This window comes from Bombus flavifrons, chromosome 17 (assembly GCF_040668555.2).
Source record: "Bombus flavifrons isolate JBK064 chromosome 17, iyBomFlav1_principal, whole genome shotgun sequence".
NCBI classification, from domain to species: domain Eukaryota; kingdom Metazoa; phylum Arthropoda; class Insecta; order Hymenoptera; family Apidae; genus Bombus; species Bombus flavifrons.
In genome coordinates this window covers 5,577,776-5,604,111 of record NC_138458.1, presented here as the reverse complement: position 1 = coordinate 5,604,111, position 26,336 = coordinate 5,577,776, and the positions used below count along the sequence as shown (strand labels likewise).

Genomic DNA, 26,336 nt, shown 5'->3' with positions numbered 1-26,336 from the left:
CGCGGCCGAGCCAACGATCTCCGAGCAGAAATTCAGCAATTATCGATTGGTTGGCGTATTATTTCGCGCGATAATTCCATTTTCGGTATGTTTAATGCCGAAATGACGGCCACGCGAGCGTTTTAACGCGAGCTCTCCTCCCTCCGCCCTTTAATTTATCGCCGCGCGGCTCGATGATTGACGAACATTCATCTTCGTTCGCGTTACTCGCCTGATTTATGCCTCGACCTATGCATTCGACTTTTCCGGGCTCGATACTGTGTCTGTTTCGCGAGACATCGATCGTGAAACTATGTGCGTTTCAATGAAATGAGAAACCACGAGAAATAAAAACAGAAACGTTTGAACAGCATTGACACTAATTTTGCCAAGCTCGGTCAAATGGTCGACATTGCAATTTAATTTAAAGCTGTACACTCATCGGTGTTTCTTTGTTCCTTCCATTTCCTGCAATTTCTATATTATCTCTTTGATCAATTGCTCCATTTTTCTTGATACAACAATTTACGTAAAGTTAGAAGTTAAACAAAGGAAGCAACGATGAACGTGAAGTTTCAAATGAAATTTTCAAACTGGCCATTTGACGACTGCAGGATTAATGTTGGAATATACAGGATGTCCCAATTTTCCAGCTGGACGTTGCCGGTATATTCTGTAGGAAGAAACGTCGTATAAACGTAGGTCATCGGAAGTATCGTTAACAAGTTATGGCAAGAAAAAATGATATACGAAACGTATGGCAGCGTGCGTTACTGCGGTGCAAGGTATGAACAGGAGAGGAATACTTACACCTGGTAGCAGTCGGTGGACGTCGCACCTATTTCTACAGTTCCAATTACAACTGTTGTTTCAAAATGTTCATCGTTCCTGTTAGTACAAGATTAGCAGCGGCGAGAGATTGAATTTATTATTCTTCCCAGGCTTTCGTTTATTTTACCCATTGAAACTGCACTTCTGGCTACTAGCAGATGCAAGTATTTTTCGTCTATTCGTATTTTCTATTTTATATTTTTTTTTCTATTCGTATGCAGTAACAATATTTTATAGCAAGTTCATTTCGTGTGTCGTTCATTTTTCAACTCGTCGAACGATTCTTCCAATGACGTTCATATAAGATTTTGTTCTTACGTTAATCGATAGAAGAAAAAATTGAGATACCCTGTACATGTAAATAATATAACGTACATAATATACAGAGTGTCTCAAACTTGATCGGCTACAGTACGAGGTTTTAATCTATAGGCAGAAAAAAGGAAGAAATGTTGCAGGAAGTTGAGCAGTAAACAGATATTGTACGCGAAGTCACTGTATTATCGTGTTTATCGTGTAATTGCAACTGTGTGTAGTTGGTAGTTATAAAATATAATAATATAATAACGCGATTATCTAGTACTTTTAATTCCACGTTTGAAAATGTTGTCGTTGCGCTCGGATGCAAGCGCTTTACAACGACCAACAGTGGAATTAATTACGTTACGAAGTTCTACAAAGAGAATTCCGCTGAGCCTCGATAACTGCGTCGTTACCCGCTTCGTGCTTGCAACATTTATAACTCTGCAACAAAGCGCTCTTTCGCAGACTTTGCTTAACATTTTGTTCGTCTTTCTGTCTGTAGATTAAGCTTTTCGGACACCGTGTATATTATATGTTATATCAAGTGATAATTACGAGTAAATATGTGCTTTAAGCGGATAGATGATGTTTGACGATATACACGTGGCGCGAGTTTGATGCACAGTTTACCATTAAAATACAGGGTGGTTGGTAACTGGTGGTACAAGCGGAAAGGGGGTGATTCTACGCGAAAAAAGAAGTCGAAAATATAGAATAAAAATTTTTCGTTTGAGCCTTTGTTTTCGAGAAAATCGACTTTGAATTTTGGCTCGGTACGCGTGCACTTTATCACGTCTCGTTATAACGGATCTCACTGCAGATCGTTGTCTCGATGGAAAAATTAAAAAAAAAAAAAAAAGAAAAATTAAAAAAATAACGTCACTCGAGACAATGATCTACAGTGAGATCCGTTATAACGAGATATGATAAAGTGCAGGCATACCGAGCGAAAATTCAAAGTCGATTTTCTCGAAAACAAAGCCTCGAACGAAAAATTGTTATTCTGTATTTTCGACTTCTTTTTTCGCGTAGAATCACCCCCTTTCCGCTTGTACCACCAGTTACCAACCAGCCTGTATTATAATATGTTTTATTGTTATAATAAACTGTAACTGATAGCGTCACGACTGTCTTGTAGAAATTTATTAACAGATAAAATAAAGGTCGTTAGTAATTTAATTACAAGTAGCAGAATACACAAGAATGTAAAAACCAGTAGAATTTATTGCACAAGGTGAGCGTGTTATTTAAGAACTAAATTCCTGTCTACGAGACTGATCCCCTTGGCTTCTGAAATTTCCCCTTATTTACGTACGAACTAACCTGTGGGTAGGAAACGTCGCACGAACACAAATTACTTGAACGCCATTAACTAAATGTTAATTACATTATCTGTTACGGATGGCCCTAATTAAATTCGCTGAAACGATAAATACTTGGTATCGTTACGTCACGATTAATCGACCGTGATAAATGGACGATCAACAGCGAAACCAATTAATCTTGAATCTCTCTTCCAAGCTATTTCTAGTCGCCATAAATTTCTAGCACGCCTAATAGCTATAATACATTGATTATTTCGTTAAATATGTTAATTCATAGGAAGAACCGTGCCAGTCAGATTTATCATTCGCGCACCCGCTGCTGAATCATCATTGTCACGAGCTTCGAATATTTTACTTTACAACGACGAAGTGAAGCTTCCCACCCCCACCCCTCTGCGTAACAATGAAATTTACCAGAAAAGTAAAACCAGTTGATACAGTCTCGTAGAGTAATAAAACGTAAATGTAATTTAGTTGGACCATCCATGTCGAAAAATCAAGCTAAGTAAAATAATAAATGAAACAAAGTAAAAGTTAAAGTAAGCAAAACGAAAGCAATCGAAGTAAAGATCAAAGTTTAAACGGTAGATTAATAAACTAATAATACTGAATATAAATAACTAATAATACTAATATAATAATAATATAAATAACTACAAATAAAATAAATAAAACACACGGTGAGCCTCTACGTTTCTTAATTGTATCGGCGTAGAAAGCTCGCCATATGCAAATACGATAACCCTTCAACGATATCGAACGTTTCACCGTCGAACGGAGCAATAAATTCGACGAAGAAGATTCGACCGATAGAAACGATTAATCAACGCCGTACCTCGTTACGCTTTTATTAACAGATATCCAAAGAAGAAGATACGCGGATAAATCAGTTTGCCTGTTTCGTGCCGAGCAGACGATAAATGAAAACGTTGGTGGTGCGATAAAACGAACGTGAATCGTTGAATTACCGCGACTCATATTGGCGAGATACGGGAGCCGCGGCGAAAAGAAAGAAGAACAAAAAAAGAAACAAAACTACGTATATTATCGATTAGTAAAATACGAACGATCGCCACGGACATGAATTCAGCCCGTAATGCCTCGTGTCCTTCCCCTTTTCCCTTTCTTTCCCCATGCACCTTCCCCCCCATGGCGACCGCCTGCTTTTTTTATCGCGTCCTGTTTCTCTACTCTCGCTCGTCCCACGGGCCTTCCGTTTCCTCAACTTCCTCTGTTTATTTTGTCCCTGCGAACGACCTCGTGCGTGTTTTTCGCGATTTGTTTTTGATTTACAGTTGCATTAACGCGTAACTTTTTCGGACAATGCCCGCGCCGGAGTTTCAACGAATCCGAGAGCAACGCGAGCTTTCGTCGACCCGATGTAACGTCAGGGAAAAACATGACAAATTCCATCTCTGTGAATTTTCTAATTTCGATAGCACACATTCTGGTACATTCTGCAAGTGGAAGCTACGGAATTTACGGTTTAGTTATGGAACGATAGCGTTTACGATTATCGCAGGCTGGTTTGTTAGTATATTTTTATTTTTTCCAAAGTTCTAACATTTGTTCTTCTGTATTATTTAATTGAATTATATTGTAGTAATCGCACGTAATAAAAAGAAACCTACTTTTGCCACAACGTAATAGATAAAATACGAAAAACAATGTCCGTTTCGTAAGCAGACGTACTTGTAGAAGGTTTTCTAGCTTCGTTTGCACGTCACAAGACGTGGCAAATTTTCTCTTTACATACTTATTATAATATTATAGTATTATTATCTATTATAAAACGTTTAAAAAATTAGAAGATCACGCCGATGACGAAGCGCGGTCTGCCGTGCTTTTACGCTTTTCGAACGTCGAGGACATTCTGCCAGAAGATTCCACTATCGAATAACCGCGGTTTTACAAGCAGTTTACAGAATTACAGTAGCGAGGCTATGGACGAATCGTTTACGACGATGCGTGCGGCAATTCAGCTCGTTTCTTGTTGCAGACGAGTTGAAGAACGCGTCTGCAATTTCATGACGAATGATAGACGCAACAAAGCGGATTGCCATTTTGTCGTGAAATTCAGCCAGTTTTTTGTCGATAACGCGTCACAAGGAGCGATAACTTTAAGGGTCTGCGTGTCCCGTGTAAGGCGAATTGTGTGTACAAAAACTCGTAGAACATCGCGGTAAAAAATACGAACAAAGTTACGAAGAAACAAAACTATTTAAAGCGCATTGTTGCTTATTGTTGCTGGAAAATGGCAATTATTTTCCTGCGCCACCCTCTTTCCATATCTTTTGCGAGTAAATTTTGCGCGTTGTATATTGCAACGTTTTGAAATTTCTATAGCAAATGAATTATAAAATCTACCGATTAAGATATTTCTTCAAAAAAAGGGAATCTCAGGAGAGAAGGCGGAGTTTCTCATTGAAGAAAATCGTGAGATTTCCTTCGCGATCGTTTACTCAACGAATCCAGCTAATTTCGTATTCGTTGAAAATCACCGGAGCCATTTGCACTTTTCCTTCACATCGAGATTCTATTCCCTCGCAGGATTCTCCGCCGAAAAAGATTTTACTACTCGCGAGCGAAAGAACGACGTGGCATGGAGGCCACGAGAGAGGGGAGACAGAGCAATGTAACGAATCGCTGTTGATTCTACGGTCCTTCTTCGGCAATAAGGTCCCATTGCGAATGAATTAGCATCATCAAGATAGTAAAGTCTCCTTACAGTGAATTCAGGCTGGCAATTTAGCCAGCTACATCGTCGAGCACGTCCCCGGAGAATAAATCCCCTCGAGATCCTTCCATAGGATAACTTTCACTCCGTCCCTTATAAGATTTTATAGGATACTTTTGTAAGATAAGTTTAACGAGCTAAATCGTGCCGTTCCTTTCGGTTTTATGAACGAAAGCAGTTACTATTAAAAATGAAAATCCTTGCGATAATTGAACGACGAAGAAAGAAACAATTAGACTTACGCGTGTGAAATGCTACGTGCAAGTTTGAAGGGGAAAAAGTGGTGGATTCTTCGTGTCTTTTCAATTTAGACGTTACTATCCTTTGTAATGTCTATGATTTAATTTTCCATCTGATAATTTTCTACTTAATCTTTCTACTGATAAAAATCTAGGAAAATTCCTCTAGTAATTTCTATTACTAGTAAATTCAATATTCGTAGCAATTGCTGGCAATAATTTTCCTCAATAGAATTCTAATAATAACAATTAATCAAAATAAGGTTTCCTAATAATTTTCATCCACAAAATTCCTGTAACTTTGAAAAATAATTTCTGCTAATAAAATTTTATACTCGTAGTAATTGCTACCAATGCTCGTCCTTAATAAAACCATAATAATAATAATTATGCTAATCTCTTCTAGTAATTTCCGTTACTAGAATTCTATACTTGAATTAATTTCTTAAAGCAACTTCTCTCGATAAAATTCTCCTCCGCTTAATAATTATATCGCACATTCTCCGCTGCGTATCTCGTGGCTGAATCGCAAAAGCGATTTAAACTCTTCGAAGCTGCACTACTGTCGTTCGTTTCGAATTCCAGCCGATTATTCAAATTGCCCGAAATCGATGCGATCTTCGTTCTAACAATTTTACGTGGCAGCTACTAACCTGATAAAATAAATAATTACGTCGTTATCGCTCTTGCAGTTTCCTCTGCTACGATAAACAGTCTGCAAGAATGTACATGGGCGAGCTCGTTTTCGTACGACTTAAAAGCGAATTATTATTTTAATATTCTCGTTGCCGAAGATTTTGCTACTCGATATTCTTCATTATTGTACTAATTGTTATTATTATATAATTTTTATGATCTCACAACATGGAGTTTCTTTTGTAAGATAATAATAAATAAATAAATATACAAATATTCTACTATTACGTATTTTTTAAAGAACAGTCATTTTGATTGGCTTTGGTAGAGATAGCTACGTCTCAAATAGTTCTAGCGTTAAATGCTTGCTGAACGATGCGTCATCGTCGATGGAGTCTGAACAAGAAGGGGAGGAATTGCAGCAAAGTTTCGTCGAGATTTTCGAATTATTTCGAGCGCCACATTTTCGCGAACGTTTTCGAGGACGTCACGTAAGCCACGGTCGTTGGGACAACTCGAGGCTTCCGCGATTTCGTGACTGATTGTGCCGGCAGTCTATGCGAAACGCGTGCACAGAAATATGGATAGAAATATGCGCGCCGCATACATCGGCCTCTCGTCTTCCGCGAGAATTCCAATCTTGATGAATATTATCGGGCTGTCGCGGAATTGTTTAACAATGCAGCTACCAAGCCGGTCGGATTGGCTGATATCAGAATCTCTGTTTTTATGTTTTCATGTACTAAAACCACTACACGCATCTCTGATAATATCAACGTTCGCTCGTGTTGAGAGAGAAATGCGGTTGTTATACGCGTGACGGACAAAGTTATTGGCGAAGAACAGCTTTTCGTTCTAAGTGTAGCTCGATATATCGATACGCGGTGCGTTAAAGAATGAGCACGTAAAATATATAGACGTGAAAATTCCTAAGATTTTCTTTCGTCGAAATATTAAAACGAAGAGTAGAATAGTCGGGTATCGTGAAAGCAGTTAATCAAAATTACGATTGATTAATGAACGAAACCTAAATACACGTAAGTACGGTATTACGTTATCAAAATGCTTTCTATGATTTTATTTATTACACGACTTAACACTAATACTTTGAGGTGTAGTTGTGTCCGTGATAATTGTTGCGCTGGCTGTAGATGTGGCTGCTAGGGTACTGCTATTTTTCTTCTAATTTAAATGCGTGGAAGAAAGAAAAACAGGAAAACTACTACGGGTCCCGAACTATTGTAACCTAAGGCGCTAACCACTGCTTTTTTTTTTTGTTTATTTAACCCAAGATACAATTAATTACATTTTGGTATTCATAATAAACTGTGAATTTTGGTAATGATGTGTTAGGCAAAAGTACCGATACGCGACGGTACGACATAGCCATACTATATTATGTGTCAGCGCTTTACATTTTTTGTGTTAAAATCTAATCTTTGGATTTAAGCCGCTGGGGAGCGGAGCTTTTATGTAATTTTGTTTTTGGTTGATTTTTCTGTCCTGAAAACAACGCTAACCACTGCGCTACCGTCGTCCAGTAGAAGTTAGTGTCGAGTGGCGGTATTTGTTGTCGAGCGCCGCCACAACTTCATTGCAAACGACGATATAAATATAACTGAGCATAAATCTACTGCATTCATAGCGTTAACTTGAAATTAATAACAAAACCAGTAGAAGATTCGATACAAATATAGGTCAGTATAAATCTGTTAAATCATTGATAAAGCTAATAACAAAGCTACTAAAACATTCAATATAAATATAACCGAAAATTGACTTCACATTTCACCCACGTTTCCATCTACTTCGCTTTCTTTTTTCTTTCTGAAGAAATGCACTTCCACTATTTATCAGCTGAGCGAACTCGAAACGAATGAAAATTTCCAACCATCACGTCGACCAAAGCCTATCAGCCTTTTTCGAACCGCAGGTTACAACGAGATTCTCATCTCGATCCGAAGCTCATAGTTAGAGCTCGAACTGGGGTATAAAGTGGCACGAGGAGAAGCAGCACGAACAGCCCGTAAAAATGGAGAACAGGGACAAGCGGTGCACCGGTATCGTTTATACGTACAATATTTCGTGGCACGTACGTCACGAGCACGAGCTCGAGCTCGCGGACCCGTTCGTTACGTAACAGCTGCAGTCTGATAATGAATGTGAAATACAGGCGAGCTGAGTTACGAGCCGTTATTGCAGGGCCCGCAAAACGCCAGCCGAACTTTGAGCCTGTTCGACGAAGCGCTTCACGCGAGAAACATCCAGACGACTGGAAATAACGTATAGGCAAACCATAACACGTAATATGATCGATGTAGTATATCGATGCCGATAAGAGAAACACGGCTTCGTTACTAATTTGAACGCCAATTTCCAAGCGTGCACGGATCAAATTTCAGAATGGCAGAATTTCAAGACCACGGGAAGAACGTAATTTGATCCTCGCCTTTCTAAACGTACGACACGGGACATTCCAATTCACGCGCCAAGGAACGTCCAATATGCAACAAAATAAACTTGTTATGCTGCCTTGTGATCTTCGAATTCTATCTTCCTTGAGTGGATCGTTGGATATTTTGAAACCATCGAAGCTAGAGGAAATAACGAGTCGTGTTCGTTTTGTCCAATTTATTAAATTACCAATTACGACAAGTTGAAATTATTGTGTTTAACGCATTTATATAAAAACCTTCTCATTTATTTTTCAAGGATTTAAATCGAGCACTTTTATTGTTAAGAATAATTACTCAAAGACGTCAAAGATTAATGTATCAGTTTGTCCCAAAAGTTTCTTTCGTTTTACAAGTAAATCGTAGATACGCAACATTTTTTATGTTCTATTGGAAGAAAATGCACCACACGTAATTGAATAAAATAACATAAAACAAAAGCTATTGTACATCTATTGTTTTCTCGTAGAACGAAAGAAGCTTTTGCTACAACCTAATATGTAAACGTAAGTATGTATACCAATAAATACCTTCTTCGAATCGATTAAATTTCCGGTTAGAGAAAATAAAACAGCCATGAATATTCAACCGCATAAAACGGCGACACGTTTCATTTTCATGGAGGCATTAAACCCTCGAATTCTTTCATTCTGCGACCGTCCGCGAGCCACTAACTCTGTGAGTTTCAAGCAAGCCCAGAGCCATATTACAGGGAAACCTTCGTCCGAAATCCACTCGGTCGTCATAAGGTTAGCATCATATACGTTTGGCCGGTGGTGTGCTTTACTGTCTTAACAGCTGTCAACCGTCTATTCGTCGTAAACCACGTTTCAGCCTGAGATCATGAACAGAGATGAAGGTTGCACGTCGCGTGGAACAACGAGCGTGGCCGTTATTCAACCGGGTTAACCCTTAACAGCCGCCCTTATATTTCTTCTCGCCCCTGTTCGTCGCGTGCTCATCCCCTTCAGGGATGCTTTTGCGCGGCGAAGAAGAAATCTCAGCCAGTTGGAAAATATACAGCCCCGGCTAAATAAAATACCGTCGACCAGGTATGAGCGGTATCTTCAGAATGAAGAAGCTCGCTGTATACGAGAGTGCCGAGGACAATACTAAAAAATATGGCAGCGTTGCTGCTTCGTTTGCCAACCACCCTGTACATATAATTCCTTTTCCACCATTTCTGCCTGCGCGACCACCCTTTAAAAACGTGACTTCGGCTTTCACGCGCGCAAAACCGGTTGTTTTTCTGTCTGAATTATTAATTTGGATTTTTCGACGTTCGCAAGTGAGAGATTTAGTGTCGAACGGTGTTTTCTACATTTTTTCGGGTTCTACTCGACGCCTGCGGAATTTTGCTTTTGAAATGTTCCGTAAAAGCATGATACAAGTATTTGAAATAAGTATTTTAAATAAAACGCGGGTAAGACGATATAGTAAAATGTAGACTCTAATAATTGGTTTTAAGGGCAGCATTTAATATATTAAATAAAGGAATTCATTTGTTCAATCGACTAAATCGATCGACCAAATTAATTCAGATAATTTAAGAGAAAATATTAATTTTGACGAGTACTTAAAAAAAAAAAAAAAAAATAAGATAGAAGAATGAATCAAATATTTTCATTCTTTCATTTTATCAGAGATATTTCATTTATCCTCCTTTCATTTAAAATACAACGTTCCTACGTGTGGAACGTTACGTGTAAGTAACTCATACGTGTCGTCATACATATGTATATTTTGAAATATTCCTGCTTCGTACCATGAATTTTCCATTCGCGGTTGTTATTTCACTACATTATTCGCTGTTGAGGAATAAGCTAAACTTCTTAAACGTCTTCGCAAAGAGTCACAAAGAAGCATTCTACAGCGAGAAATATCGATTTTTCGAATCTACATTCGCTAAACAGAGAGCGCTGTAAGCTTCTAAAGTTTTAATAAGTCAAATAAATAGAGCAGGCTTTCCTTTCAAATTGCACGTTAATCGTTTTCATGATACAAAAATCTGAGAAACTTCATACATTTTGTAAGAAATATCTAATCAAATGCGATATACCAAAGATAAATATGCAAGTCATCCCGATTATATGACCTTTGATCTAACTTGTTACAGATTATGTAGAAAGCTTTGTTTTTTTTTAAGTAAAAATTAGTACAAGCCCACGAAATTAAAAAACAGCATAATTCTGTTTTCTTTTACCTTTATGCTAAATGGTAGTATACTTGTTTGACTAATGGCGTATCTGTTCTACTTTCAGGTATAGTATCAGCAGAGTTTGCTTCATTTTGCCATGCCAATATTATAAATGTTTTCCAGACAGAGCTTCGTTACGTTAAAATTTCACACAAAAGAACAATTGCCCCTCCCCCCATGCTAATGTTTGACGTAAGAAAGAAAAAAGCGAACGATTCTCTGTTCTATAACTTTTACGTAAATTCCAATGTTCGCGGAGGTTGAAACCGCGTTAATAAAAAAATAATTGCAATATTATTCGCAGCTACGATCTTTGTGATATTTAGAGCGATAGAAATACTGTAAACCTAAGTGAGTTAATTTCGAAGGAATTTCACGGTTGATTTAAAGGAACAAAGCATTACGATAATTGCAGTAACCCGTAATAAAAAATCTGCGATTTTCTCGTTTCCGTATGAGCGAGTTTGAAACGGCGATTTATGAGGAAAACGCTGACCAGGCTTTTGTTACTCCTGCATTGTTCCTGCTGACCGTTAAGGCAGGCAATCAGGTTCGTCATAAGACTAAAACGTGTCTGCGATCCTTTTAATTAACGCCACCACCTTCTTATTCCTTCGCGCGACTCCCTTAATTAACTCGCGCGCCCACTTTTCGAGAGGTCGGCTTAATTGCACGGAATAAAACTCGAAAATATAATCCACTAACGAATTTATTTACGTCGCGTGTCGTTGCCACGATCATCAGCCTTTTAGGAAACAAACCTCTCTGACAGAATTATTACGCTGTTTCACAGCTCTTACGATATGAGAAATTTTAATTAATTAACTTGCCCGTTCTCCTTCAGCTTTTTCGTGTCTACGCGTTTCAAATTTCTACATCATCGTAGGTAATATTTCGAATATTCGGGGCTCCAATGAAATTTCCACGGGTTGTCCCGCGAAAATACATATAATATGCCTGTTAATGATGAATTAATGCGAGTATTATTCTCGAAACTCGTGTCGAATTCAGAATGACAATTCCATTGTTTCAGTAAATTGAGACAGTCGTAACAATATTATCGTGACGGTCGTAAATTGTCAAATTTCCATTTTCCGTTGTTTCCACGTTATTGAATTTCTCAAGACGTCGCGTTCAACTCTTCTCAAATTATTATAAAAGGCAGTTAACGTAACGCGATTGCTTGATTACGTAGCCAAGCAACTCGAGAAATTTTCCAAGTAATTTCAAGATTTCGTTAAATTATCCTAATGCAAGGTATATCAAACCACAAATCGGTGACCGCCTGTTTGCAGTAAAACACAGAGTAATTGATTTCCATCTCGTCACGATAATTTGAAATTAACATTGAATCGTTAGAACCAATCTCGATTTCAAGGATAATCAAAATATCGCTAATTTTAATATGAAAAATGACTACACATTTTCCCGACAAATATCAATGTCCCTTAAATAATTGAAGAAACGCGTCAAAGAAAATTCCCAACATCGACGCTTGTTTCTAAAAAGAAGGTTGCAGCTGACATTCGTGGAATCGCGTCGCGAAAATTGCAGGAAGCGTTGAGACGGCGAGGGAAGCGGTTATGGTTGCGCGAACGTCATTAAGTGTAAATTTCGCGGCGCTAACGTCCGACGGAGGCGACGATACGCGGAAATACGTTGTACGGAATAGACAGTGACACGCCAACTACGTTGTTCGATGCGTTGAAACCGCTTTAATTTGGAGTTTCGCGGACGACTACGGAATAACCGAGCAACCGAGGATTTCACCGTTTCGTGTGAAAATACCGTAAACTGTCACTACGACATTTGTCCACGTGTTTCGTCCGAAACCCGTGTAACATAGGAAAATACGCGAAATATGGATGAACATGGAATGAACAGAGAGAAACAAGAAAATAATTGAAGTTGCTACTTTAAAATATCTTTCTGTCGATGTCCGTGCGCAATTATCGCTGATATACGGTGATTTTCTAACTAAAATACAACGAACATTTTTGACCATATTATCATTCTCTCGTGTATCTTTTTACAAACAATCTTGAAGCACTATAATGAGATACGATTCATCGTTACGTATTTTGGTAGATAATTTTGCATCGTAGTTTGACGATGCCACAAAAATATAGTAAGTTGCTAATTTCCAATTGGCTGGATTTTCGCGTTACAACAAATACAAGCAAATGACTTTCCTAAACATTTTTTGAAAATAATCTGTATACTACGAACATTGACATACGTCGTTTACCATTCTATTTCCCTAAAAATCTGTGATTACTCGGACAGTAATTAAACTATGAAATCGCAAATTTTCTTCCAACAATAAAATAGAAATTAATCGGCAACTATTCAAACGATAAAATAGAAATGAAACCGTTGGAACACGTGTAACTAATAGCAGCGCGTGTAAGGCACTGCAGAAACAGCGGGCAAACAAGAGAACGAACAAAACGATACGCCCAAGCGTAGCGGTGGGAAATTAATGGAAACGACTATTAACACGAATAAATACAAAGGAAATGCAGGACACGTAAGGAAAGCGGAACAAGAACAAGCAAGTGGATGTAGGCGGTTGAAAAGGAATGGAAGAGGAGAGAGGAGAGAGGCGCGGGAGGACAGAAAAGGGACAGGAGGACGAAAGGAGAGAACAGAGACAAAGTGGCACGTTGAAATGGCAAATGTTTACTATACCGGAGCTTTACGAATTATGCTAATCCCGCACCAAGAGATGGCCTGTGGCCTGTGAGGAGGAGACCAGGAAATACACGCGCTAGTGTTAGCATAACACGTTGTACCATTCTATTCGCGCGCGCTATTAAAAACGAAGAACGTTAATTGAAACTACGTTATAATTACACGTGAAACGTCGTTAGACCGGAGTTGATTTTAATCCGTTTAAAAATTAAAGTTGAAAAGCTGCTACGAGTATTTGCCTATCGCTGCATTTGGATATCGATTCGCTCGATCCAAGTACATTAAATTGGCAAAAGTTTGACGCTGTGAGAGTGAAAAGTCAAATCGCGCTTCTCTATCGTTGGGTTGCTTCTTAAGGTTAAGAAAAATATGACAAAATTCTTCGTTGGTGTACCCTTCGATATTACGTCAGAGTTTGCCTCGGAATTCAATTAAAAATCTTCCGCCAAATTAAGATTGAACCATAAATTTTAAGACACCTTATGGTATGGTAAGCTCGATAGAACACGTGAAACGATGAAACAGAGAAAAATATGGAATTATATAGGAATTAAGACATTCCTGAAGATTTGGATACCTTTGTCTCAAGAAGAAGCTGCTGAGTTACCATTAAATCCAAATACGAAGAACGTTATGAAAATTAAATCCATATTAAGCGATTCGTAACAAAAAGTTTGCATTTTATTTCAAAAGAAAGCGAATTAATTTGCATACTGAATAATTACGCCTCTTTTGAATTCCCTGGATTTGCAGATTTATAATTTGCAAAGATTCCAAGTTAGCAACAATGGTCCAATACTAGCTATTTTCTGGTACTGTCCTTTCACGCGGAAACAATGAGATTCTTTCATTGCTTGCTTTCTCTCATTCTCGGAAAGATCTGGTAAATATCAAGTAAATACAATACGGAAGAAATAAAGTTCATTTCTTGTGCACGGAGAATGTTCATCGATTTGACCTCTTAATTGAACGTTCCGTCTGTTTTCAATAAATTCCAATTCAGGCCGACCTTTTAATATTCAAATCCGCGCGTTTCTGCGATGCTTAGCGAAATTATGAACACGGCAAAGAAAATAATTGAATTATTCAGATGGTTCGCAGTGCCTTGAAGAAATATATATGGTAATTGTTCCAGGCGTAATAGACAAAACAAACAACTACAATGTTCTTGGATAAATTGAAATCGAAGAATAGGAAAATTTCCGCCAGACACGTACTATGAACTTTATAAAACGTGGTGGATACTACGAACTCTGCTTATGAAATAATTTCTTTCGTTTTGACGAAATGTAGAAAACTACATAATATAAACAAAATAATTCCAGTATTATAATTTCCTCGCCCGAAATATCTTTTTGTCAACAATTTCTTCAATTTCTCGCCCCTTCAAAATTCGACAACCTTTTGATCGAATTCCTTATCTCCTTAATTGGTCATCGCGAGGCTAATTAGTAACGGATCAGTAACTTATGGTAGAAATGGAAACTAAATAAGCAACAGCGAAGAACGCTACCGAGGCATCCTGAATTAGTCGATTAATTTCCAAATATCGTTGATCGTTAGTATCGCAGAAACCATCGAAACAGCCGTGAAAACGCGACTATAAATACGATCGTGGCACGCTTAATTATTATAAATCACCGGAAAGGATGGCCAGCGGAGATAAGGTTTTTTTTAAATCCACCAACCTGGTCACGCCCTTTAATGGAAATTATCGATCACCCGTGGACTGATGCGTCCCCCCCTTCTCCCGGAAGAAAATGTATTTTGAATTACAGAGACGAAGCTGGTCGGTATTGTGTATTTATTGAGAAACAGCATCGTGAAATATCAGGAAATGGAGAGTAGTTGGTTGAAATCGAATAGTCAATATCGAGAAATTCGGTCTAACTGTTTGTTAGGGTAACTAGAACTCGAAAACAAACGTTGTAAAATGAGATGTTGTTGGTTGACTGTTTACAATAATCCGTAAATTGGAACTCGTGTGCTCATTTGTTTGTATGTTTCAAGGACTACTTAGTCTTTGTAAAAAAGTAATTGAGAGGTATATGGTTCCTTGTGATCGCAACAAAAAAGAAAACAGAGTTTGTATGTTTACGTAAAAATTTGGAATAAACAAGACGAAGTAAAGTGAAACTAAAACATCGTTGAAGAAGAATTCGAATTAAAATCGATGTTGGAATAGCAGAAGATCGAGCCAAAGCTGTTAAAAAGATAAGAGTAAAGATTTTCAAGTACCGAAATTAGGGTAAAAGCTCAGAAGTGAAAAGCGAGAATCTTAAAGAATCAGATAGCTGAAAAGCGAGAAATCAGGATATCGGAGAATCGTAGCTGATGAACCAGTTCGAAGATCAAAGATATCAAGTGGTCATGTATAAAATGTTAAAACGTTGGAAAATTTAAAAAATATGAAGCATCAAAGTGTCAAAAGATTAGGGTCAGAATATTAAACAGGATTGGATTAACACATTTTCTAAAATAGATTGTTATAAGGTATATTAATTTAAATATATTTTTTACAAGTGCAAGAAATTAGTATACACATTATTGTATTAATATATGTACCCGATTTTTATTAAAATTTCCTAGACGTTACTGCTTTAATTAATATAATGCTAGTCTTTGTATAAGTATAAAAGAAACTTGTTTATGTAATTGTTTTGTTACGACCTTTGTTAAAACCACATCATAGGCATAAGATAATAATACAGATCGTAATCATTATGTATCGGCACGTACTATTAATTTGATTGTGCAATTAAATAACATAATATCAAAATTAACCAAATGTTGAAATACTTTTGAGCGATAGTGTATATGTGTAAAACAACATTGTTCTATAAATTCATTAACAATAAATCAAAAACAATGTTGCGTTACTTAATAATCCAACCATTTAACTGTAAGATATTTGGAAAGTTCATGTAACAAGCATACAATATGGCGCCCGGAAAGTACCAACTACGTTCCTCTATGAAATTAGTGCAAGACTTATATACGATTAACATTTCACGCAACGCTTTTATAAGATACGTTAATCCGTAGAAACGACTCGTCGCGGTAAATTTATACATAGAATAGAGTTAGAAAATACAAAAGAACGATATTTTCTCTGAGTATACGAAGTTAAAACGGTGTTGGACGCAAATTAATTGGTTGGAAAGAGGCGCCTTGAAGCGTACTAAAAGAGGTGGCTTACCCCGTTGAAATACCATGGAACGAAATCCTGTTGGACAATGGGCATTCTGCTGCAGCCTGGAATTCCTTTTGCTCCCGTATTCTTCTACTGTTTTGCATGGTTTTTGTTGCAACACTCGCGACATTTTCACTCAAACGAACACACAACGCGTAAACGGAGAAAAACGAACGTTAAAAGTTACGTCGCGTCACGCGAATCACTGACGCTATGCTTCTACGTCGGAAACAGAAACGAAACTAACGCGGGTACAACACGGGGCCTCGTGAAATGTCAACTATCGAACTACGTATAATAGTACACGAAAGTGTTTCTATTCTATTGTGTATATATGTGTGTATATTCATATGTATATATATATGTGTGTGTGTATATATATATTCATATGTATATATATGATTTATAAAATAAATGCTTGGTAAAATGTCTGTATTTTGATAAATAATTCCAATAAAAATCGAAAAATTTTTAATTGCATTGCTTCTAACATAGATATATATATATATATATATATACTTAATGCGACTTACTTTATATAAGAAGAATTCTATTTCTCAATTCGATATCGAGAGTTGATAATGTTAATACACGATGAAACGATAACCGAAGAATCCGAATATTCATAACTTTTCACGATATATGATAAATTACATTATGAAATAAGTTAAATAATTGCCCCGTATTGCTTGTGACGTACGTGTTTGAGATTCTCGGCGAGACTAAATATGGCAGCAGAAAATCAACCAATCACAGCGCCGGAAGAAAGTAAAGCGCGGGAACAAATCGTGACGTCACCTTCCTGCGAATCGATTCTCGATCTCAATAGAAGCAGTAAACTCCCGACAGTCGTTTTGCAAAATGGCGTGCTTTAACGAAGTGTATAATAAAATTCGCATTTGAGAGACGCATAAGTAAACAATATCGAGATATTTCCCGCGAGAAATTCACGTTTGGTTGCAACATAATAATTTACGTACGTATTCTCGTCGTATATAAACTATCGAACTACATACGGTAGCACACGAAAGTATTTCGACTATTAATGTTCTTTTTACTTCCTGATCAAGTTTTATACTATCAAATTAATATCAATTCTTTGGATAATAATAATTGAATTTAACAAAATCGTATACTGAATTTCAATACACATATATTCCAATTAAAATAGACAAACTTTTAATTGCATTGCTTGGAACATACATATACATATACTTAATGTGTCTTTCTTTATATGAGAAGAATTCTGTTAGTCAATTCGATACCGAGAGCTGATAATGCTAATACACGATGAAACGATAACCGAAGAATCCGAATATTCAGAATTTTTCACGATATATGTTAAATAATATTATGAAATGAGTTAAATAATTACCCCGCATTGCTTCCGACATATGTGTTCACTATTCTCGGCGAAACTGAATATGGCAGCAGGAAATCAACCAATCACAGCACCGGAAGAAAGTAAAACGCGGGAAGAAATCGCAGCGTCTAGCTTCCTGCAGTAATCTTTCGATAATCGTTCTACAAAATGGCGTGCCTTAAACGAAGTGTATAGAAAAATTCGCATTTGAGAGACGCATAAGTAAACGATATCGAAGTATTTCCCGCGAGAAATACACGTTCGGTTGCAACATAACATGTCACGTATGTATTTTCGTCAAAAACTGATTTCGAGGGACGTGCATATATACGTATCGAGTTATTTGGCGAAAGTTCGACGACAGACTGTGACTTTCAAACAGTGAGTGTGTGAGCCTGTGTTTGTTGTCCGAGGATTTGAAAAATATTTCGTTAATCTGTTATCTTTTGTTTACGTCGGCTGTAATAAAGTGGTGTTTACGTTTTGTGGCCCCTCGATGACTCAAACAACGAACTCGAGATTTTAATAGATCTTCGGAAAGAAGTCGTAACCTTGGCCTTCGGTGAGTTGTGATTTCATAACTTTTTAATTCATAATTGGTAGCATAAGGTTATTGCAAGTCTGATGAAAATATGGATAGCAACCAATTGCAGTTGAATGTCTGGCCTGTCTTGCACTATTGAAATTTTGCTAGTCACTAAATTTACCAGTATTAATATGTTCCCTTGCACAAGAATGACGATAAAATAAATGAAATTTTACTAATTGCAAGTTATTTGATTATCCTATTTAACGAAAAATTATAAAATCATAAAATAGAATTCTATATAATCCGAAAATCGTAACTTGTCAATCTGCTAGTACGTGTATTGTAAATTGGTAAACTTTTGTGAAATATTGAATTCTTATTATTGTTCCTTGCAACTTCGATTTTGCGTACCATATTTAAAATGTACATAAGATGTAAAGTACATTAACAAGTAACAGTAACAAAATTGTTTCAAATGAGGATTATCATCCTAATCTCAACTTATCAATTGTGATCTGATAAATAAGAATTCAAAATACAGTTAAACTGTGTTGTGCATACAGTAATCTCTTTCGGATGAGATTTAAATATACATATTGTGATATTGTATCCATAATAACATGAATAATACGAAGCTTCGTATTATATATATTATATTTTTTAATATATTTTGTATATCTCATTTTATGACAACAGACAAGCAAGCTAAATATATTCCCATCATAAGCTTCGCTCTAATTTCGCATCGTTTCACCTGAATTTATCGTGAAGTTTCATCCCGTCAAAACTTTGCGTCAATCTTTTTTATCTTAAAGGATTAACGACAGTTGCAGAACGCCGCGTTGTTTCGGGTTTTGTTTAAATTTCCGCCAAACGAAATTCGTTTTAGGAACGAAACGCCATTCGTTCGCAGAGTGCTGGTCAAAAGGTGTCTCGTTATCGTTTCGTGATTACGGCAATAATGCCGGAATTTCGCTCTGCGGCATGGAATTTGTACGGCAAAATTGCAGGCCCGATTTGCGGTTTAATTCCAGAGAAAGTGGGAGTCTAACGAGGCCTTTGATTATCGTCGGGGAAGGGTTGCGTCGATTCGGGATCGTCGTTAGATCGCGTCTTAATTAAAGCGTTACCGTAACAAGATTTGAAAGAACGGACGCCACGTTAATTGCCTCGCGTCCCTTGAATCCTGGTCAGATTTTGCAAAATGCAAATGACAAAGCTCCTTCTCATTGTGATATCGCGGCGCTATTAACCTCTTAACTGGTTATAGTCTCTCACGAAAGTATTTCAACATTATGGAAAATTCTAACGTAAATAGTAACGAAAAATATTTTTGGAATACAATATATTTTCTATCTATATAGTTTTTAAAATTTAGTTTTTAAAATAGTTTTTAAAATTAGGTCATTATTGTCTCTAATGACACGAAGCAACATGCTTCGTTTCCTGAGCCCTCGATTTCCTTGTTGCAACGGAAAAATTTGCCAGAACTGGTCATTAATGTTAGGAACGAAACGTTGAAACGGCGAAACAAAAAGAAGCGAGCGCGCACGGGGGGAAATGAAGTTTCGCGAAAAATGGTGGTTCTCGAGTGGCTACTAACGGCACGTCTGGTTACAACTTTCGTTTGCAATACTTTTCGCGAGTAATTATGACGTACTGGGTCGAGAGTAAGTAGTCGGGCGTCCCTGAAATTTGAGCCGTTGAGAACGAGATAATAACAGGGCAACTGGCTCGCTGCTGTGTGTATACGTTTCTGAATAGTTTTTTACCTTAAATGAAATTAACTGCTACCCGGCGGAGTTTCGACGTAGCGATAAACACGCCATTGAAAAAAAGCGACGAATGCGAACGAAAAATACGTAAAGGTTTTTTTGACAAAATAAAGAATCACTTTGTCAGATTTCAAGAAGAGTTTGGGTAAATTCAATTTATGCTATTTGTTACTTGACTTATGTTTGACACTAAAAGTTATCTTTGCAAGCAGCGAAGTGATTGTTTTATTTGCAGTTTGGTTGCTTCCAATTTTTTCATTTTTACGTTGCGTATTACAATATTGATGTTAAAATATTATTATAGAAGAACATGTTAGCAATTTTATTTCCTGTTTGCCCTTTTCTCTCTTTTTCTTATTCTGTTTTTCGATTATATCAATGCTCGACGTTCACGATTCGTTACGTATTACGTAAAATCTTCCCGCAAACGTTTAACTTCATACTTACGTGCTTTTAATATTATACAATTACCTGTAACTACTCAGAAAAACGGAAGAGGTAATTACGTTCTCCTGGTCCGAATAAATTTATCTCTGAAAGGATTAAGAACACTAAATTCTTCTATAACACGAAGAATATTTGTTCACAAAATCTTGTTGTAAGTAAGCTGTTCGTAAATTCGTATAATGAAGTTTTGCTACTCGATTATGTGAATGATCCGTCTCTATTCGCGTAAAATGAAATCACCAGGTTTCAATTAAATTTCCATTGAAATCGACGCGTGTTTGCCAGCACGCAAACGTTTAAACGTAGTTTTACATCGTCGCGACAAAACAAAAGCTTTTTTCGTACGCCTCGAGTTCGTCACAAACGACGCAGTCAACTGGCGAGCTACGCTTTTTACTGTTTCTCTATTCTTTTTTTATTTTGTTAACGAAAAAAGGACGCGAACGTGTCTGCAAAAAATCAAAATTTCAACAAATATTTCCGGTAACGGTTGGATCCGTAACGATTGTTTATTTTGATCTCGTAGGTTTTGCGCGTGTATATTTTTACGCTTTCTGCATTCGCCTGCATCGATGGCGTATAAAGTGAACGTGGCGCAGCTAGAAAAAGTTAGTTCGACTTTCTTTTCACCGCGTACGAATTTGCAAGTTGTAACGGAATATTCAACGCAAGTGTTTCTGCCACTCGATAATAAAATATACGCCGCATTCTACGTAACATTGCGACCGTAACTACCACGAGATATTTTTCTTTCACTAGAGTCAATAAATACAATTTTTTACGTATCAAACAGCTTCATAAAATTTATTTAAATGACATACGCAAAGATAAAAGTGTTCTCTTCCCCTTTCCCTTTCGTCTTTTTATATCGTACTCTAGAAATTTGCAACTGCAACTCGTATCCTTATTTTGCTACAAATTTTCCAACACTTGGAATAATAAATATTTCCACAATATCTTCCCCAACAAAAACTAAAAATACCAGGGCGTTTTTTCCCTTCCCGGAGGAAGATAAACATCAACAAAGTGTTTCTTTTGTTGCGAGCATTGGAATTTCTTGGCAAATGATGTACCAGTAGAAAGAATATCAAAATTCTGTTGTCATAGTATAATCACAGTCTTGTAGTCAGTCCAGTCGCTTCGTGTCAACTGTAGATTATTGTTGTACAATTTACAAGTCGCTTTCCTCTGCAATTCAACGTATTCTACTATTAGCTTGTCCCAAAAATGTCTTTCGCTATCTGCACGCAGCTGCTTTATCTGGCTATGTCGATACAAACATGAAACCTAATCCGTCGAATGCTGTGGTCTTTATCTTCTAACTGTTTTCTAACTATCGTAGGACACGTTTCTTAAAACAAAAAATGCCGTGATCTATTATTTTCTTCTAAAACGAAAGAAACTTTTACGACAACCTAATATATCGTTCGGACGAATATCGAATGACTTGTAAAAAATTATGTTCGGCCAGAAATGAAAGATAAACACCGAACTCTCGATCGTCTCGTTTCACGGGCCGTCCGAATCGTAGATAAACTTCGACTTGCGATTTCTTTCTGTTCGGTCAGCGTTCGTTAGTTAGGTAATAAATACACGGGACAGCGCACACTGGCGTGTGTCAACGTGCGAAACGAGCGAACATGGCAAATCCGGTAGATAAATCTGATGGCTTCCGGGAAGGTGCATGTCGTAAAACAAATCAGTCAGTTTTTGGTTCGCGTCGATTTTTTTCTCCCGCTTTTCGAGCGCCTCTGTGAAATTGCGCGTTGCCAACGAGCGCAAGACACGCGTGCAATTTTCTATATCGATGCATTGACGACCAAGCAGCGAAATTGAGCGTAAATCGAAGAAGTCTAAAGATGTAAAATTTTGAGTAATCGGAATCTTTGAAATCGGAAAGGAAGAAATTCTCTTCTTAAAGAAATGAAACATTTCTACGTGGAAGAAGCTACAAGAAAAACGTATCTCAAATAGTTAGGGGCCTGTATCGTTTGCTTTATTTTTATTGCAGCAATAACGTAAGAAAGATGAGGGGCTCGTACGAGAATCGAACAGAATAATGCAAGGCCATTACTTACCGAATCAAATGAATCGTATTTATAAAGTTTCCTTGCGAGTCGTAAAAATGAATTACGATTGCGTGAAATGAGATTTTCCTTTGAATCGACCGTTGCCAAGTGTTTCTACGATATTTACGCGAACGCTATTAAGCATTCGAAATTGGTCCGTTGTTAAAAATATTTGTTTGCGCGTTACCTTTAAAAACGAATCGGCAAGCTATTCCATCATTGAACGAAATTCATATAGGGACGTGCATCAGGCAATTTATTCGCGGAATATGCGCGTACGATGAGGTACGTACGTATACTGTGTGGTGTAATTTAATTCGCGATATTCACTAAACTCGTCGATATTCTTGTTTATTTAATATTACCGACTTTAACAAGGGTAATTATTTTTCAACGTGTACGCTATATCGCGGTATGATACGTCGAAATTTGTTCCGATAAAGGAAAAATGTGCCGAAAGTTTCTCGTAGAAAATTCAACATTTTATAATCAAATTAAAATATACAGGGTGGTTGGTAACTGGTGGTACAAGCGGAAAGAAGTCGAAAATATAGAATAAAAAATTTTTTTTTAAATTTTTCCATCGAGACAACGATATCTACAGTGAGATCCGTTATAACGTACCGCACGCGTACCGAGCGAAAATTCAAAGTCGATTTTCTCGAAAACAAAGTCTCAAACGAAAAATTTTTATTTTATATTTTCGACTTATTTTTTCGCCTAGAATCACCCCCTTTCCGTTTGTACCACCAGTTACCAACCACCCTGTATAACATGGAAATATAGATTTTAAACGCGGCATTTTATTAATGGCAGACTCAAAGTGTTTTAGACAACGTCGTGTATTATCATTTAATACCATTTTCCATTAAGCTTGCTGCAATGTCTCCAACCTATTAACCGACTTGTTCTCTAATTTCGAAACTTCTGAGGGAATCGAACGTTAATAGCGACAAGTAAATTTAGTTACGCGCTGTTCGATGGATGTTTAACAAAATAGCTGAAAATCGTAACGATGTAAGCGAAGACTTTGAGAGTTTAAATTTAATCACACGAGTATTTCATTTCTTTAGAAACACCGGCTATTTAGTTATAGTTAGTTTCATAGTTTGCAAGACGACCAGGATATCGCCAGGTTATCACCGGATTTTTAATTGGCGTTAAGCGACGAAACAATAAAAATTCACGCTACGCGCAGCTATAAAATATCACAGTGTGGTAAAATGGAATTATTCAGGGTCGGAGGGAACGGTGAAAATCAAATAGCAGTTAGGCGAGTTACTATTCCACTGGAACTGTATTCGAAGGAGCAGCGTTCCAGTTGGAGAAGAAAATTTCGCGTCTTGCCGCATCCGGCCGATAAATAATTCAATAGTTTGAATGGTTGCGGTCGGGCTTCGATGGAAATGGTAAAATTGAGATGCATAATTCGCGGGCAACGGCCCTTTCCCACCGATTTCGTGGAAAATACACGTACAGAGACCGTGGGGGGTGGGCGACGCGAGCGCAACCACCGGTGTATGCGTTAAATCTACGATAGAGCTGGCATTAAATAAATAGCAGGCCGAGTACAGCGATGATAATTCGACTCGTAGCTGAAGATTTACATGCATTTGGTGTAACGTGTTACGGTAAACATTGCTATGCATCAAATAATTACGCGTTTAATAAATGGATCAACGTAATAGCAGAGTGTTAATAACGAGCGTGGAATACGCCTACGTGTGCGTTTAAATATTTGATACTAATCCGTAATAATTACGGTTTGATGTTTTGATTTCGAGGTATGCGATGATAACGATGATAATGGGTTAGCAACGGTTCAGAATCGCTTGCTTTTCAAACGAGGTTCACGGAAATGGTTTACAGCGGCGTTGCATTCTCAGGATATCTCCTTTTCGTTAAAACGATCTATCCGCTGCTTTCTCAACGTTTCTGATATACCGACACGTTTCAAGTTCGAATGATATATCGGCGTTTTTTGTATATCACAAATAAAATTGTATCGTGCAGATTATAATGGAACCTGTAAATTACACACCGATGAACGCACTACGAATTGCTGTTCAATTCTGATTCGTAAATTACGACGAACCGTCATTTTCTCCATTCTATTTGCACCTTGAACGTGCAAGAAATTTTCACGAAACCTGGTCGGTTTCAAGGTCTTAAATATCAACCAATCATCCGAAAGATTTCCGCGCGTTTGTACGCAGATTATACGAGACTATAATCTAGTTGTAATCCAATTATGCGAAACATAGGACTCGTTGATGCATGATAGTCAGGTAACAAGGAGAAACCGGACGAGACCATACGACGACGAATTTTTATTCGTTTTCGCGTTCGATGGCCGAGCGAGTGAAAGAAGCTGGCGAACGTTGCGACAACGTGGCAACAAGGCGAAACGCGGGAAATTAAGACAAACGCTGGAAACCGTGAAATTCGCTCTCTCGTTCGTTAACTCGCTGCAGGAAGCGCGATCCCGTGACAATAGCATTCCGTTCGGCTTGGTTAAAAAGCTTAGCGACGACAACTGAACGGAACACGAACATTAAATCGGTAATGCGATAATGCGAATCCGGAGCAGTGGGAATAATTCGGGATATAACGAGTTTCAATTAGAGTGGCCGGCGTGCAAATGACAACGAGCTGACCCGCGTACTCGCGAGTATGCAAATACGGGTTTGTCCGGCTACGAAAATATTCCGCGACTGGAATTGCTTAACCAGCGGTATTAGTAACAAACCGAGCGATACTGCGCGTTTATCGCGCTGTAACCACCGTAAATTGCGCGCGCGGAAGGAAGCTGGCGAGAAGACGAAGCGATTTTTCCAAATTACATCTCTTAATTACCAACCATTTTTTATTAACCCTGTTATTTTATTTAGCCTACGTTATAAGGGTAGTATTTGCTTAAATGAAAGAAATGTAAGATTTAGTGCACGAAATTTCTATAAAGCCATTACATTCTTTGATAGAATCTTATAATTAAAATAGGTTCTAGCGACAAGTTTGATACCGTGTGATGCATTTTGGCAAAAGTAGAGAAGAAACGTGATATAGCGTACTTCGGTTGGAGCAGTAGGAAAATACTTGTAGAATACGCGCTGTACATTTAGAATTCGACCATTAACACTTTGCCACGTTGGTCATATATGACCCGGCTACGGTTTCTTCTATGACGCTATGGGTGGTCATTGGTGACCGGAGCACTTCAACTTCTTACAATTGTAAAAATTGTATGAAAATTGACAGTTAGGACATTTTGAATATAATCGATAAATAGAAGATACTTTGCAATAGAAAGTGCCCCATTGAGCAATTAAACAATTTTATTAGAACATCAATAAAAACAAATGAGAACAGGTCTTGCATCTAACGGTGCATTGTGTTAAAACACTTTAAACATAAATGTGGCTCGTCAATACAATCTGGACAATATGTGGTCACCCTTTTGGTCCGATTCTGAGCGATTTTTGATCCTAACTGTTTAACATTTTTTTTATAACACTCTCTGCAAAATTTTCGTGCCAGGTACGCTTGCCCTTCTTTCTTCTGTATTT

At 37.5% G+C, this 26,336-nt stretch overlaps 1 protein-coding gene and 1 long non-coding RNA gene across 12 annotated transcripts in view; one reads left to right on the top strand and one right to left on the bottom strand.

The window, feature by feature from the left end:
- The window catches only part of Nrx-1 (neurexin 1), a 629,819-nt gene that overhangs the window by 202,403 nt on the left and 401,080 nt on the right, over positions 1 to 26,336 (bottom strand). The window lies entirely within an intron of this gene.
- The window catches only part of LOC138188896 (uncharacterized), a 109,969-nt gene continuing 101,351 nt past the window's right edge, over positions 17,719 to 26,336 (top strand). The window contains exon 1 of the long non-coding RNA XR_011175734.1: positions 17,719 to 18,512. This is a non-coding gene — a long non-coding RNA (uncharacterized LOC138188896). The remainder of the gene's footprint in view (positions 18,513 to 26,336) is intronic.